Raw genomic sequence first — 14,955 nt, forward strand, 5'->3', positions numbered from 1 at the left:
TTTCATTTGTAAACTGGACCTCACTGGACCTTAGAATTTCTGGGAGAACTGGACTGCATCAATGGTCTAGAATGACGACCACAAACAAAGGTTGATCTGGCACTATGGCTTGGCTTCTTACAAAACAGGAATAGGTACAACTGGATACAATGGCAAAATTTCAAAACTCACTTTAACTGTAACTATTAATTGAACTGCTACTCATTTTCCCATAAAAAAAAGGACGAAGTACGAAGATATTACAAATTTTGAAGAAAAATTTGGACAAACTCTAGAGTCAACCTCTCATGACAACAACCTTAGCGAGAGTGAGCAATTATCTTTTAAATTCATTTGCTTTACATAATGACGGTATTAGATTTTTGTTTTGATACAGGGCAGCGACAGCTGCTTATACGTATTTCGACCTCTTTAGGTCTCCTCAGAACGGTATAGCCACTGCTCTGAACCAAAACAAAAATCTCTCCCGTCCTAGACAATAGTTATCAAAATAACTATATACGGACGTAACTACGCCATCTAAAAACAAAAAGAGAAATCAAACGATTTCTACCTAGCGAAACCGAATTCAAATTTTTACCACTGTGTTTCCTAAAACTTGCGAAACAAACAGCTGGATAAATTACTCGGCAAGGGAATCTAAAATTGCATTCCACATGCCGTTCATCCTGGTCAAAATTCGTAGTGAATTCAGTTTCTACTACTCCAAACGAAGTAAGTAATAAAACATTATGACGGTATTAGATTTTTCTTTACATTTGCATTCACTTTACTTGATAGAAACAAAACACTTAGACGAAAACGGAAAATATTTATTTGAGAACACAGCATCGAGCGGCTCAAAGATCAAAGAATGCCGAGAAAATACACATCTGTGAAATAATAAACAACTTCTAAAATGGTTTATTTTCGACATCGTTGACGCTAAGATGAATTGAAAGAATTCGGTGTTTTAAAACGTACGAATGGGAAATAGAAATACACTAACAATATGCTTTGGTGTTTTAAATACAGTCCATCTAATTTACAAACCGTTGCACGTCATTATCTACGTCAGAGATCGAAGTTGACATAGTTGCCAAAGTATAAAAAAATCCTGAATCCATTTTAAATCAAATAGGTCACATAAATATTATTATACTCTTTACAACGACTATTTAAATTCTTACGTGAGATTTTTGAAATAAAACACACTAATTTTGTTCTAAAAAGAACAGATTTTATTAAATAGGCGAAAATATTAAAACAAGAGGTACTCACTTTAAAATTCAAAATAATAAAGTACAAAAAGTGTCAACTGTCAAATAAGTGTTACCACCAATTTATGCCAAAATACCACCTTCGTTCGATTACAGTTACAGTGTATTCCGAACAAATGTTCTTCATAAAAACGCTTTATAATGCATTTATACAAATTAAATAAAACATATTGTTGTCTATTTCTTTAGGTTAACATTAATAGAAATCTTTAAATATTAGTTCTACGCGTATATAATAAAATATGTCTAGTGGCTGTAATGCCAGTATACTCAGCAAAGTGATTCTAAAAAAGAACACACCTACCGCCTAAATATTTCGTGTTGGTATCATGTGATGTCACGGGCTATGACGCCGATGACGTGCAACGGTTTGTAAATTAGATGGACTGTATATACGAGGGGATTTGCAAATGCCACAAATTAAACAATTAAACAAATTAATAAAAAGAAGATACATTCAGAAGGAAAAATGGACAGACTACTTTCGATTCCTATTTGCTAACGGTGACGATAATAAACCACCAACACCAGAAGAGACGACAAACGAAGAAATAAACATCGAGGAAAGAGATATAAAGGAAGCTTTAAGGAAATTAAAAAATAGAAAATTACCAGGAAATGATAGAATACCGAACGAACTCCTAAAAAAAGGACGACCAGATCTGACCATATAATTATTAAAAATATTCTAAGTGAGAGAAATGGTACCTGGAGAACTACAGAGGATTTAACTTATTAAACACAACACTAAAATTAACAACCAAAATGATAACAAATAAATTGAATGAAATTAAAACACTAGCACAAGAACAACAAGGCTTTAGGTCGGGAAGATCATGTACCGACGCTATATTTATAATGAGGCAAATGCAAGAGAAATCACTAGAAATCTAAACCGGCACATTTATGTTTCGTTGATTTTAAAAAGGAATTTGATAGAAATAATCAAATGATCGAAAATATCTACCAGAACAATACAATAAAAGTAAAAGTTGAAGAAGAAGAACTAACTGACCCAATTAAACCTGGCAATGGGATAAAATAGAGGTAATTCTCTGATCCCTCTATTGTTCAACCTGATCATGGATGAAATAATAAAAAAAGTAAGAAAAAAAAAGGATACCAAATGGAGGAAAAAGATTTTGAAATAATATGTTCTGCAGACAACACAGTACTAATCCCTTAAAGGAAGATGATTTAAAACGTATAGTGCACTAATTTAATATAACCATTAGAAAATTTAACATGTTAATTTTCCCAAAAAAGGCAAAATTCATGGTTCTAATAGCAAGTATACTAAGATGTAAATTGGAGCTGGAAGGTTAGATAATAGAACAAGTGATGGAGTTTAAATATCTAGGCATCACACTATCTAGCTGCCGAAAGCTCGAAACAGAAATGGAAGAGCAAACCGAGCAGGGGATGCCTGAATGAAACAATATGGATAAATAATCGTATTGGGAAAGAAATAAAAGGCAGAATTTACAACACAGTCATCAGTCCAATAATAAAATACTCGACAGAAGCACGACCCAACACAAAGAGAATAAAAATAATGCTAGAAATAGTAGAGATACTATGAGACAAATCTAGAGGTACAGATTTAATACGTAGATGCAAGGTCGCAGTTTAAGAGAGCGTTCTGTTAATCTGTGGCAAGCTGGAGAACATCAAGGACTGGGTAAGAAATAGTTTGGTAGAATAAAACGGTCATATAAGCCAAATGACAACAAATAGAGTAGAACAGATGGAGAGAGACGGTTCTACAATAATAAGACGATCAGTAGAAGGACCACGAAAACGATAGAATGAAAACCTACTGGAGGTACATTGAAAAATAAACAGAGTCATGTCTACATAAAAAAAGGAGAGAAAGAAGAAATAGATTTGTCAAAGTCATTACAAGACCTAATGGACAAACAGGTGAACATATAAAACAAGAATTAAAATAATAAAAAAAAAGAAATACAAAACAAAATGGAAATAACATATACAAAATCACAAACCAAAACGACGAAAAGGATGTCTTTTGGAAAGAACAGGCAACAAGTGTAATTATAATCTGTGGAATAAAGAATAGCATTTAGTTAGCCAAAAAACTGATTCCTACTCGTACAGATTCTTGACTACATAAAATACTTTTCTGGATAGAATATTAGTGACAGGCTACATAATAGTGCTCTATTCTATTTGGGGAGACTAATGGATATATTTTTATACCCTTAAACAAAAAAATATAACAAAATAACAATTTTTGAATATTACTCGTAGAAATTTAATAGTTACCTAAGATTGTAGTCATTTTTAAATGTTTAACAAAGAAGTTGCGTTCTTTATATTATCTAATACCAATTAATTCTTAAATCAAGATAAAACAAATTTATAGGGATGTCCCGTTCTAATCTGATATATTCACAAAGCGTATATTCGGTTTTAAATATTTTTAAAATGTCTTGTTTTTATCGTTTACAGACAAAAACTGCAGGAGAATAAAAGTTTATGTATAGAAACTGATGATCAAGTTTAGGTAATCAAATTTGCTGAATATTTTTCTAACAAACGAGAGGCGGAATAGGAGGATATTTTAAATAATTAAGAAGAAAATAGTAAAATATAAAATATGTCCATGTAAATAGAGATGTGAAAATGAAAGTGTCGGAAAAAAAAAACAACATATGGGGGAAGTAATTGCGCCTAAAGAGACATATATGTGGGAGGAACAGGAAGCCTGAAAACCCCTGAAGAGTTTAAGGAAAAATGAAAAATATTCCACTAATGTATCGTTAATAAAAATAGAAGAATGGAAAGAACATTATAAAGTTTTGCTGAGTATAGACCATACTGTATGGTAAAAAGCGAATTTTAACATAAAGAAGTACTGGGAAAAGAGAAATAATACTAACAAAGAAATTAAAAAACTCCAAAAGATATGAAAAATAGGAAAGCACGCATACTTATAGAGTTGGTAAAATATGGTTTTAATCAGATAATTGGAAAAATTGCACATAAAGACATACATGTCTTATGTAATCTTATGTATCTTAAATGTAAATCGGAAAATGAGTTTGGCTGGCATAAATAAATTAAGATATTAACTAATCATATTTATTATACAAAAAAACCAAAATTGAATTTTTAGTATTAAAAATAAAGCAAATTCTACGTACAGCTTAAATCAAATTTGAAATTGATACTTACCGCTTCATGTGATTCACAGGATATCTTGTTATATTCTGATGTTGGTTGGATGGATTGTAGCTGAATGAGTAGATTTCAAGTTGGTGGAGATGCCAGGGATCTAACTCGTTGTAATTTCAAAGAGCTATTGAGTTTTGGATGAAATCTGCTATGCAGCTGCAGTTGTCGTTCCTATGTGTGGTGCAATTTAATTATTATTAAAATGAATTAGTTAAGTTATATTAAAGATTTCAACTGCATATAGACGATTAAAAAAAGTTAAAAGAAACATATTATGTGTAGGTTAAGTTTAAAAAAAGTGAATATAAAAATTACAGGAGAAAGACATTGTATATTGGTGAAATATCTATTTCTATACATATTAATTACATCTATAATTATTAATACAAATATTTTATTCGCAAAATTGCCAAAAAAATTGGTTGCTGTAATTTAAAGGTAAGATTTATTTGGCAAATAATTTAAAGCTTTATGTTAGTTTATATTTATTTGTTTTACAAGTAAGAAGGAGCCATACCCAGGTTTTTAATGCAGATCGATTTCATAAATCAAAGTGACTTATTTGTTATAAAAACAACCTTTTATTTTTATTAAATTTTTTTTTAAATTCTTTTATAAAAACTACCAGATTGATTTGGCTAATTTTGATCTTAAAATATTTGTATAAAATAAAATATACTAAATTAATAAAATAACATAAAATTGAATGAAATTAAATAAAATTAAATAAAATAGAATCAAATCAAATAGAATAAAATAAATTAAATTAAAAACCATGGCTCCGCGTGTAGACGATAAAAAAGCTATGCTTCCACTCCCAGAGTACAACATATCATTTTTTGATTTTTTAAAAACCATTATAATAAGATATAATGATAATCAAACATAAATACAAGATAATAAAAATTTAAATGATAAATAAATTATATTTTATATTTAACAAATTTGGAAAATTGCTAAACATCTATATAAAAGGCTAGGATGACAACTCACACTGTTCTATATGATAACTTCTAGCGCCACCTAGAAAATAATTTTGAACTACTAATTGACATTTCAATCATATTTTGTTCTAGAAACGATTCGTTTGATTTATTGCTGATTTAAATATCCTGATTCGGAAATTTGACTACTTCATTAGTAATTAATTTTTTCGCAAAATTGCTAAAAATATAGTTAACTGTAATTGTAAGGTAAGATTTTTGTTAAGCAAAATATCTTTTGAGCGTTTTGTGGTAGGAGTAGAATAATTAGTCGGATAGTAACGTATGATACATCATTGGAAAGGAGAGAGGTAGCGAATATGTTGAGACAGAAAAAACACATATGGCGGCATTGCCAAAAGGGAATTACATCAAATCTCGGTTGTTATTGGCCCGATTAGAGCACGTTGGGCGTTGAGATTCGATAAACGAATATATTAAAATAGAAAAAACAAATAAGACGACTACCAGATGAACACTACACAGTAATATCTTCATTATTAATGAACGTATAGTTACATACCAGATATCGTATGGGTCCACAATAAACAAACGATCATAATAAACAGTATAACGAATATAATAAAATATAATAAACAAACAAGGCAACTACCAAAAGGGCACTACAAAACATTTTCGGTAATATTGAACGTATAGAAACATAGGAGATACCATAGGAGATACCAAAACAGCTAAAATTCTAACACGCGACGTAGCAAATGAAAGAGGAGAATATATCAAATACATTAAGGAAGAAAAAACAAACAAGGTGACTACCAAAAGGGCACTACATAGCGTCTTCGTTATTAATAAACGTATAGCGACATACGAGATACCACATGACACTATGGATGATAATAGAAAATAGAAAAAAAGAAAAGATAAAAAAAGAAAAGATAAAAGAAAATAGAAAAAATAGAAAAAAGAACAGCCAGAAATTTACTGCCTCATTTACCGACTCAGTGTTCGTTGAATTAGAGAAGGCCTATTATAGAGTACCTCTAAAAAGAATCTATATTCAGAAAAAACTAAACAATTGAAAGAGAAAATGTATAGGGATAGGGATAGAACTTGCAAACAAGTACATAACAAATCTTTTCATCGCAGACGATCAGGATATTATGGCAAATGATAAGAAAGACATGGACTAGATGATTCGAAAGTTAACCGAAAAATAAGACAGTGATAGCGAATGAAGAAACATTGAAACAGGATATTCAGCAGAAAATGGAACAGGGCCGAAATGTGGTACAAACATTAAACTCATTACTTTGGTCTTCTTAGTTCAGTAGAACTAATTTTGACGTATGGATCTAAATGTTAGCAAATAGCAAATGGAGGGAAGAAATTAAAGGAATAATGCGAGATAGTCATAAATGAGGAAGCATGGACCACTGAAAAATTGTAGAGTTTTAAAAGAAAGGCTTAATAAATATTCACCACTGAGCGATAACCGTTTTGATCTGTATTCTTACTGATAAATCCTGTTTGGATAATACATTCGTACTACAACAACTGGTAGAAAAAAGAGTGGACACAAACTTAAAAACTCATCTTATGTTTATAGATCTAAAGAAAGTGTATGACAGTGTACTAACTAACAAGTTATTTGAGAATCTTCATAACTCTATTTTAAACCATTGTATGTAAAAGCCTTGGAGAAGATCTATAACAAACTGATAGCAGTATCAAAATGGGACAGAATCTGTGACAATCATTTAAAACAGTTTAAAACAAGGATGTTGCCTTTCTTCTTGCCCTGTTTAACATATACACCCAAAGAGCTCTGGAGGTATGGAGAAAGGAATAAAAATGTGAATTGAAATCGAAGCCGACTGGCTGTATTCCTTACTGTTTGCAGATGACTAGGTAGTAATAGCAAATGATGAAGATGATATAGCATTCATGACGAAAGCTAATTGAATGGTATACCAAATAAAGGTTGAGGATAAACATAGGAAAAACGAAGCAGTTGTAGTCGGTGGACAGCCAGAAGACATTACACTTGAAAATGGGATTTTAATCGGTTGTAACGCGTATAAATATTTGGGAATTTATATAAACAAAGATAGTAGCAGCTGACTGGATATAAATACCAGAATTATTTCAGGACGAGTAGACATACAACTGTTAAACTTACTGTTATGGTCCAAAAATATAAAAATGTCAACCAAATTAGGCTTATATCGGAGCATAGGGGAACCCATTATAACATATGGTGCAGAATATTGTCTAATTGCACATATCAATAAGGATATACTTGAAGCGGTGAATAAGGTTTAGATAAAAAATACTGACAAAATTATTTTAAAGTCATCGACTTTAAAATATATAATATATGTATGAATGGTCAATATGAATGAGTCAGATAAAATTAAATTATTATAAGAGTTTTTAAACCAAGTAATAAAAAATAAATTTGTTTAATTTGTGTTTTGAGAATTATTGCCGAAGTGGAAATCAAGACGTCAAAATAAACCTATTTTAAAGTAAACTTGTGACTTATTCCCAGCAAAATAATAAATGCATGTAATTGAGATGCTTAAGATGACTTCATTTTATCGTTCATCACATTTGTTCTACTATTCTTGCCCTGAATAGACATTTTTTTTATCTTTTAACATGCACCAGTGCACCACTTGATTTTTTGTGGTCCTCTCCGATATTTTGGTTTAATTTCGCTTTTTACTTCGATGTTCAGTAAAGAACATCCCAGAGGTACTTTTCAGTGCGTCATTAATTATGACGTCATAGAATGAATTAGGTGTGTCTGAAGAATCTGATAGATGCCAGGATCGTACTTAGCCACAGGTGAAAAGCTTTTCGAATTACTAGTATTTTTATTGCAAGGTCATCTGAGTAGATTTGATTATTACAAAATATGTTAAGATATATTTTTTTTGTAATGGGGGTAATCCCGTATATTACTAAAAATAAAAAGTAAACAATATTGTTTATTAAATTTATAAATATGGAAATATTTAAAATCGACGACAAAATGATTCATTTATTGAATTTTTGTATCTTCTTCTTCTCTCAAGGCAATCTGGCGTCAAGGCGTCTGCGCGTCGAAAGTTGGCAATCATCACAGCGATTTTTAATTTTAAGACCGCGGCTCTAAATAAGTTGTTATTACATGAGTTACATCTCCTTCCTATGGATCTTTTTCTCCAGATTTTTCTTGCATAATGACCTGGAGTATTAGATATTTATCTCCTCTCATCACATGACCCTTATATCCCACTTTTCTCCTCTTAATTTTTAGTATTGTCCTTTCCTTATGCATACTTCACATTACCTCAACGTTGGTTACTCCATCTACCCATGAGATCTCTAGTACTCTTCGGTACATCCGCATCTCGAATGCCTTCAGTCTCCTCACGTCAATTTTCTTTAGTGTCCACGCTTCCATACCGTATTATAATAAGGATAGCACGTAGCACCTCAGCAGTCATATTTTTAACTTAAGGTTTAAGTTTCTACAGCAGAGAAGCCTCTGTATTCTTGTAAATGCGCTTCTGGCCTGTTCGATTCTGATTCGTATTTCTTGAGAGCTCCCGTTGTTTTCATTATTAGTTGTATATAGGTATTTAAATTCTCTTACTATTTCAATAGGCTGATTCTGTACATATATCTCACGAATGTCCTGAGTTGTCTTTGTTATTATCATATATTTCTTGTTCTGTTGAGTGATGGTCCATATTCTTCTTCGCTTACTGCGGTCACCTAATTAAGAAGTATCTGTAGGTCTTCATGTAATTCGGCTAAAAGAACTGTACCATCAGCGTATCTCAGGTTATTTATCATCATGTCATTAATTCTAATGCCTACATTTCGTTAATCCATTGTCTTACTTAATATGTCTTCCGAGTGTATATTAAATAATACCGGTGAATGTATACACCCTTGTCGAACAACTCTTTGTACTTCTATTTCTTCTGATGTTATGTCTTCTATTCTAACTACTGCTTTTTGGCCATAGTATAAGTTACACAAAAAAGACTGTTTTCAAAAATTTATTAGGTAACTTATAAATTAATGACATAAATAAAATATAATTCTAATCATAAAAACTATTTATTCACTAATTCGTAATAATAATAGTTTATTAAAAACACTGAAAAGTAGAATTTAAATATCAGTGTAATAGAAAATTATAGAAAAATACTGCCAGTGGAGAGTTTCCTTAAAGATATATCCTTAGACGAATTCATGGTGAAATATTTCGGCCATAACCTAGCAAAACATTAATTAGAGAAGAAATTTCTAACGCCTTAGCAACACGCTGAAATAAACAGTAAAGAAAACAATTTTATTTTCAGGGTAATAAAATACTTAATTCATAATTAAATACTTCACGAACAGCAGAAATTGGTAATAATGTTTGTCCAGCTTCCTTTTCCAATTGAAAATATCTAAGTAATTTTAATATTAGTACTTGTTCTTTTTCCGTATATCTTGTCATCTTGGCCTTACATAAATACAAATAAACACCCAATAATATGTACAAATACTGACCTGAACGACAGCCGTCATTTGCTGTTCATCACTTCGAAAGAATGGCCAGCATGGACGAAGTTTTACGTCAACTGTCAGTAATAGGCGTATTTGATTGGCTAGAGAAAGCGCGCATTTAAATATCAACGAATCAAACGTAGGTTAGGAAAGAACCGCTTATGTATGTAAGCTTATTTTAACGCTGCAATATAGTTCTGTTTAATCACGGAACTACCGCTTTTTCTGTCACACCCAACTTAATGCATTAGAAAGAAATCTAAAAACTGTGACGCACCGAAAAGTACCTCTGGGATGTTCTATACAAGCAACTTACGTTGTTGAGTTACTGTCTCAGTAACTATTGGAGAAAGACTTAACTATATGACTTAACTTTATAATTTAACCTACACATGACAACTTAGTCATTTTCAATTTTAATTCTTGAATATATCTAGAGGTCGCATTAGATTTATTTCCGCCCTCTAGACATATTCTGGCAAAGCTGTTTTCCCTCGTTTCAACGAGCCAGATATTGGTATACCAAGCAGCTTTTAAATATAACTTTTGCAACTTTTAAAAGAATTTTTACCCTTATAATAAAGGCGTTGGTCTTTAAATGTTTTTTGATTGTGTGTTTTGTTGACAATTACTCTTCCATGATATATTTGTAACCTACAAGACGTAAGTTTTTTCATTGTAATTGTAAAAAACAAATATGTCTTAAAATACTGTTCCTTATAGGAACCTCTGAAGATGGCATGTGGCATGCTAAAAGTATTTAGCTGATTTTAATAGAAAAATTCCATACTATCAAGTTTTTTGAGAACATTCATTTGTTGCCCATTTGACCTCACTAATTATTACCTTGCAGTTCTTACATTCATGTATATCTTCTTTTTTTGTCATGAAATAATTAATTTGGCTGTGACTTTGTCCACTTTTGTACGTAATAAGTTTAGTTTCTCTATTTTGAAAGAATATATTCACAATATCCATATCTAACCTACCCATCTGCCTCAAAAGGAAAATCTTTGACCAATGTGTGTTGCCTGTACTCACTTATGGAGCGGAAACATTATCACTCACAAAAAAGGTAGTGGGCTATGGCAGAGGGCTATGGAGTACCAGATGTTGGGTGTCTCTCTGAGAGACCGAATCTCAAACGAAGAACTACGTCGTAGAATAAAAAGAACATACACCATAAAAAAAATCGTGTCGCTGAAATGGAACTGACCAAGTCACGTCGCCAGACGATCAGACAACCGATGAATAAAAAGTATTGTCGAGTGGAGACCAAGGCAAGAAGCAATACGGAGCAGAGAATACCCACCAACTAGATGGACTGACGACCTAAAGCGTGTTAGCAATAACTGGATGCAAGCTGCCCAAGAAAGATACAGATGGAAAGAGTTTAGAGATACCGGGAGTCCAGCAGTGGACGCATATAGGTTGATGATGATGATGATGATGATCCTTATTTGGTGCTGTTACTAATTCTAGCTATATCTAGTTCCAAAGCCTAGTAATGCATGCATTACTTCATATCCTGTTGTGGATTGGCCAACATGTACGTTAAAATCACCTTTTATTATGATTTTCTTCTTTGATGTATTATCAATCAGTATGTCTCCTAATTGATCACAAAAACCTTTTCTTTCATTCTCACCCTGTACTGTTTGAGGATCATACTAGGACGGTCCGATAAGCACTTCGCCTACAAAAGAAAAACGAAAATTTTGGAAAAGTGGTAATTTATTTTTCAACATAGTCTACTTTTAGCTCGATACACTTGATCCAGCGATGCTCCAACTTTTTTAACCCGTCTGAAAAATATGTGTTCGAGGGGTCTGCAAAGTAGGCTCCCGTGGTGGCGATAACCTCCTGTTTCGACGTAAATTTCTGCCCGGAGAGTGCCTTTTTCATATTTGGAAACATAAAGAAGTCACACGAGGCCAAATATAGAGAATATGGTGGATGGGGCAACAGTTCCTAGCCCAATTTGACCAATTTCGTCATGGCGACGGCGGTGGTATAAACCGGTCCGTTGTCATGGTGGAAGAGCACTTTTTTCTTCGAATTTGGCGTCGAATCGGCCCAATAGTTCGGCGTACTAGAGCCCTGTAACCGTTTTGCCCTTCCATTACCATTACCATGGTAATGTGGCCATTACCTTTCCGGCCGATAGCACAGTTTTTGCCTTGCACAGTTCGTCGGGACTGCCACTGTTTCGACTGTTTCGTGGTCCCTGGTGTGTACCAATGGATTCATGTTTCGTCAATAGTTACGAAACAACGTAAAAACTCCTTCGGATTACGCTTAAATAGTGTTAAACACTGCTCTGAAATGGTCCCAAGATTAAGATTGTTATCCGGAGTGAGCAAACGCGGCAATCATTGCGCCGGCAGCTTTCTCATGCGCAAAATTTCACGCAGGATATGACATACTTGGTCTTTTGAGATACCTACTGTCTCAGCTATCTCGCATACCTTCAGTCGGTATGAGATCGCAATATGAGATCAGTGTGGCTCATCAAAAACCGACGTGCGACCACGTTGAAACTCGTTAAACCACTTTTTGAGGGTTGTTATCGAAGGAGATTAGTCACCATATACAGCATTCAAGCACTCTTTGATTCCGCTGCACGATTTCTATATCGAATATTGCTCTTTTTCCATTTTTCTAAAATCTTCGGACACGTCCGCGTTCACAAGTGGTCGAAACAAAACTATGAGTCGGATTTGGCTGAAATTTTGCCATTAGCCGTCTACGAGAATGTATTACACTAGTAGATAGTAGATTTCTCTTGAGATAGTGGCGCCATCGGGCGGTGAGGCTAAGTACTTATCGGACTACCTACGTACACATACAGCTTTCAATACTTTTTTATAAAGTACAAATTTCACTGAAATTATTCTATCACTATCGGCAATTATAGCAATTCTATTTCTAGTATTTCTTCCCGTTTCAATTGTATAGTATACAAAAAATTACATAGTTAATTATTTAATCAAATATATTTTTACAATAAAAGGGACATTCTGTAAAACGATTATATTAGAAATAAAAATTTGATGAATTTTTCTTATTTCTATCCATTTTTTTAATTGCATATATAATTAGGTTTATTAATTCAGTATTCTGTAATATTTACTGACATTAATTGTACAGTAATTATTATAGCTATTATAATAATAATTAGACATTATTATCCCACTGTTTTACATTTACACGCAATTAACTAGAGTCTTGTTCCTGGAAAATAAATGGATGCATGAATTAGATACGCTAATAGAAATAGCAGTAAGAAGAAGAAAATATGTTTATAAACCCCAAAGGTTTTTAACAGGTAAAAGAAAAATACTTAGTTGTTTTATCATATCAAATAATGTGAGAAAATATGTTCTTTTACTTTTTAAAATTTTTTTTCTTTTTATATATTTTTTTTAACTTTTAAAAATGAACTCACATTTGCAAACAATTCATCATTTTAAAAGTTAGTTGCAGACTGGATGAAAGAAAGAGATGCAACGTATTAAAAAAAGTACAATAAGTATAATATAATAATTCTCAGAGCATACAATGAAGCAGGAACTCTCATCAGATCAGCCAGTCTGGATAGTTTACTCTTAAATTACATTAGAAATACGGAGTTATTGATAAAAAGGAAATCCTTGTTTTGGGCTTTTTAACGCCTTTTCAAGGACTGGGATCCTTTTCGTCAATTTGGAATATCTTCTTTTTATTCTTTTTATAAGCAATTCTGCTTGTTCATTGCTAAATTGATACTTTTATGGAAGATTGTCACTCCATCTTTTGCGCGGTCGTCCGATACTTCTTCCACCGATTGGTGATTGGTTATCTCTGGCTATTTTGACCAAACGGGTCTCGTTCATTCTGCTGATGAGGTTATTCCATTCTTTCTCTCTGTTTAGTGTCCATTCATTTATACACTATACATTACGTTTTCTTCTAATGTCCTCACTCCTCTTTCGATCTCTCAGCTTATTTCCTGTAATTCTGAGAAAATACACGTATCGGGTCTTGTTTCTGAGGCATGTCATTATTATTCTTACACTGGCTTTATAAATTCTTGAATTCATCTCATTGTTAATGTCGGTTTCGCCATATAGTGTTATTAAGGCAAAGTCTATTTGCTTTTTGTACTTGATCTCTCACTTCTTTGTTCAGTTCTCCGTAGCTGCACAGTGCAACTTCAAGGTATTTTATTTTCACTACTTATTCAATATTTATGTTATCGATTTCTATTTTAAATCTAATTGATTCTTTACTAATTACTATTGTTTTAGTTTTCTGAGTCGAGATTGTTATATTAAATTCTTTTGCTCTTATGTTAAATCTGTCGACTAATCTTTGCAGACTATCTTCATTTTGGGCTATCAATATTTCATCGTCTGCATAACAGAGTAATTTTACTTCCCATGTCCCATTCTGTATCCTCTACCTTTATTGACACTTTTGATGATTTCATCCATAATTAAATTGAGAAGCATAGCGCTCAATAAGTCCCCTGTCTTATTCCGCTGAATATGTCTATAGGTTCTATACGTAAGTTGTTCATCTATTCTGACTTTCATTTTGTTGTTTTGGTAGATTTTGGTAATTTGGAATATACAAAAATAAATAATCTAGTCCCTTCATGATATTATAACTTTTATGATTGCTACTCGATAGTTAAATCAGGCTTTGAGCTTTCAATGTTCTTAGATTTGTAAAACAAGACATCTTCTTAGTTTCAATGCTACTGTTGTCTCCTACTAACTTAAGAATATTCAAAAGTTGAAAAAAAAAACAAAGCCGGATAAATACCAAAGGTATGGGTAAGGATTATGCACACACGTAGATACAATAAGGTTAGAATTAAAAAAATATTATTATTTGTATCACTTTAATAAATGTAACCTAATAAAACTATGTCCTCTTTGATGCATTTAATCATGTTTCTGACTAAAAGTTATTTTCTAGTTATCGCTGCTGCACTTGACAGAAAGGTATAAGCC

Source organism: Diabrotica undecimpunctata, chromosome 7, assembly GCF_040954645.1.
Source record: "Diabrotica undecimpunctata isolate CICGRU chromosome 7, icDiaUnde3, whole genome shotgun sequence".
Lineage (NCBI taxonomy): Eukaryota > Metazoa > Arthropoda > Insecta > Coleoptera > Chrysomelidae > Diabrotica > Diabrotica undecimpunctata.